This window comes from Papaver somniferum, chromosome 1 (genome assembly GCF_003573695.1).
Source record: "Papaver somniferum cultivar HN1 chromosome 1, ASM357369v1, whole genome shotgun sequence".
Taxonomy (NCBI): domain Eukaryota; kingdom Viridiplantae; phylum Streptophyta; class Magnoliopsida; order Ranunculales; family Papaveraceae; genus Papaver; species Papaver somniferum.
The window spans coordinates 136,742,576-136,746,519 of NC_039358.1; positions in this window are offsets into that span (position 1 = coordinate 136,742,576).

Consider the following 3,944-nt stretch of genomic DNA (forward strand, 5'->3'; position numbering starts at 1 on the left):
TCTCTTCTTTGCACATTCCAGAAACGTACAATATACACTCATGTTTTCCTTTCATTCTTTTAAAATACTGAGAGAGTGATACAAGTTCTTCGTCCAACTGAGAACTGTAAGGAGTGAGTTGTTAATCATTACGTCATTCATAAAAATGTTGCGCAAAAGACGAGTGCAATGAAAAATATGAAACCTCTCGAATCTAAGGAAGTCTGCAGGGCAGGATCTGTTTGGTACATCATCAATCACACCCTGTTTGATTGATTCCCCATATGCCTTCCAGAATCTGGCATAGACTATATTGACCATCAAATGAAAGAAAATCACAAAAAGTAACAAGAAAAATTCATTACTTAATTTACTCTAGCATAGTTATAGATATACCAGTATCTCCTCCACAACCAGGAACCTCCTGAGAAATCCCATCTCGCTCATAGTTATAGATATACTTTGAGTAAAGCCCGGTTAGAAAAGATAGGTGAATCTTCTTATGAACAGATACTCTTAATGTTCTGGTACACTAAATGCACATAAAGTCATAGGGAAAAACCATAAGGTGTTGTCAAAAAGTTCTTGCAATATTACAAAAGGGGCCGAGTCAAGAATGAACTCAAATTTGAGTTCGTTGGAAGAGGCGAAACACATGTTCTCACATCAACACCAGAAAAATGGATGTAATCTTTGGAATTCCTAGAATAGCGGGACGAACAACTGATGACACCAATTTGATGGGAGGGGATGGATTGAGAAAGAAACCCTTCTACATTAGACACTTTGGCAGAAGCAACATGGTTTCAACACCAATGTTACAAAATGAAATCCTGAACCTGCTCAACCGTACTGGATACAAGAAGAGAAGAATAATGGTAAAGATTGAAATAATGAATCTGAAGGTGGCGAAGACAGTAATGAAGACAATGAAGATAATACCGAAAGTGAACAAGTGCAGGATAGTGAAGATGATGAAGATACTGAACACAAAATACCAAGAATAGAAACTGAACAGACGCTAGAAGATATGGTTAAGCTAATATGCATGTTTATGTGTATTACATTGTTTTTTACAACAAAAGATGCTCATAAACTTAAAGAGAAGTATTTCGGTTTAGTTGATGATCTCGAGAAGTCAAAGAATTTATCGTAGCCTGACCTCGTACATGGTTTCTTAGAGAAAAAAAATAATCAAAACTACAACACTCTCGAGGATATCATTGGTTGTGTCGTCTATTTGCTGGTATGATCGTGTTTTTCAAGTTTTTTTTGCAGTGCATATTTACTGTACTGTCAATTTAAGATATTGTATTTGATTCTATTGATGTTATTTTTTTTATAGTTGTTGTATGCAGAGCATACTCACTTGGTGGCACCACTGCAATTACCAGATGATCGATACCTGCCGAGAGTGGCAAAGTGGAACATCAAAGAAATATCTGTGGAGTTTATGAAGCACATGGAGACTTCACAATACAAAGTAAGCCCCAAAAAATAGTACATATTACTAGGACCAATTTTATATCATTATGCTTCTTGTTTAGGCGACAATGATCCACTAGTATATATCTCGAAAACTGATGAAATAAACTTTTTTATACTTTCATACATGAAATTATTTGTTTTAGGCACTATCAGAAAAGTAGTTTTATGTGAAAAAGCGGGGGTCTAACAACCTCACCCAGTATTTCTTTTGGGAAATCTGTATGGACAAACTCCAATATAATTCTGAGAGCACCAACAAATAAAGCGAGCTCAACCAAAAATATATACAAGTGTTATATCTTTATTTCTTAATGTAATCAGCAAATCAAACAGATAGAAATCCGTGAGCTTGATTATTATAAAAAACAACTTGGACGGTATCAAAAACCAATATCCAAGTGCCAATCAATCCAATCAACAACCAAAGGTTGGATTCATAATTGATTGAACTTACGCACAACCTATGATATTTCAATTATATAAACAAATATAATGCGTAAACGAAATAACACATACACCAGAAATTTCGTTAACGAGGAAACCGCAAATGCAGAAATCCCCCGAGACCTAGTCCAGATTTGAAGCCCATACTGTATTAAGCCGCTACAGATACTAGCTTATTCCAAGTTAACTTCAGACTGGAATGTAGTTGAGCCCTAACCAATCTCACATTGATCAAGGTACAGTCGTGTTCCTTACGCCTCTGAATCCCATCAAGATACTACGCACTTGATTCCCTTAGCTTATCTCACCCACAACTAAGAGTTGCTACAACCCAAAGTCGAAGATTTGATAAACCTGTCTCACAAAGAAAAGTCTATTGATTATGAAAAAGCGGGGGTCTCACAGCCACACCCAATATTTCGCTTAGCAATCTGTATGGACAAACTCCAATATACTTTCTAGAGAATCAACTCAACAGTCAGAATCAATCTAGATAAAAAGTATATCAAAGAGTTTATATCTCAATCTCTCGATTTGATATATACTCAAACAAATAGAAATCTGCGAGTCTTTTTCAAATACTAGAGAGATAACTTGGATGGCACCAAAGACCAATATCCAAGTGTCAATAAATTTAAATCAACAACCAAAAGGTCGGATATTCTAATTGGTTGAACAACGCACAACTTGTATTATTTCAATTATATAAACAAATATAATGCGGAATAGAAATAACACAGACACCAGAAATTTTGTTAACGAGGAAACCGCAAATGCAGAAAAACCCCGGGACCTAGTCCATATTGAACACACACTGTATTAAGCCTCTACAGACACTAGCCTACTCCAAATTAACTTCGGTATGGACTGTAGTTGAACCCTGTAGATGGGGAAAAGCGATTTGCTGGTTCTTAAGGAATTGAGGAGACGACCGTACGGAGGGGACTCCTTGAACCAAGCGAAATGTTAAACCTCACACAGATGCACCGCTGCAAAGGGGGTGCTTTAGATTCGAGAGATCAATCTGTAGTACTCCGGCCTAAATCAAGACAATGACCGTTCCAGAGTAAATTCGGTCACAAGAGAGGATGGGTTGATCTGTAGGAGGGAAGCTGGGAAATGTGTGGAATCAATGGTAATCAAAGATTGTGGGTGTGTGAATTCTGAATATGATAAGCTCTGAATGATTGAAATTGCTCAATTGAGAGTAGTTGCTTAATTGATGAATTGATGATCTCATGTTGTCGATGAGACTTGAGATTGATGATACTGTTGATGCTGATGATTCAATCATGATTCAGAGACTTATTTATATTGCTGGAATTTTAGACACCATGATTCCATGAAGTGTGACAGTTGATGGAATCAAGGAGTGGGGAAGTGGAGATCGTGTTTGAAACCAGTTGCTCAACGTGTGGAGACTTGTCCGATTTTCCACCCACTACCTCGTGAATTCCTTCAACTGATTGCACGACTTGCTCACATTTCATCGTGTGTTTGAACACACGTTCCATAGACCGTCAGACAAAAACCCTAAGTGATATCCCCCCAAGTGACACGATTGACGTCTCGTGGTTTGTTAGTCAATTGATGACTTCGTGGTTTGATGGGACGATGAGTCCATGTAGTTGTTGAGTTGAACATGATGTTCTGAAACTCATGAATTGAATATGTCATGAGACAGAGGTATAGTTCTTATGATGAAGTGAGCAAGTATTGCTCATTCGATGGATCGTTGAATATTGATTGTTGAACCAATATTCCTTGGTTTGAGCAAATATTTATCATCTGAGCAAGTGTTGCTCATGTGATGAATTGTTGAATATTTGATCGTATGAGCATGTGATGCTCATCTGATGGCTTATTGGCAGCGTACCAAAAATATTAATTAGAACACTGGTGTAGAACCGAGCATAATTAATAAAATTAATGACCATGATGTCGTCGTAAAATTATTAAGGTTGGAATCTGGAATGATGATCCTTGGATTCAGAAACCCTAATTTGATCAATTGATGATCAATTCATGGTTCG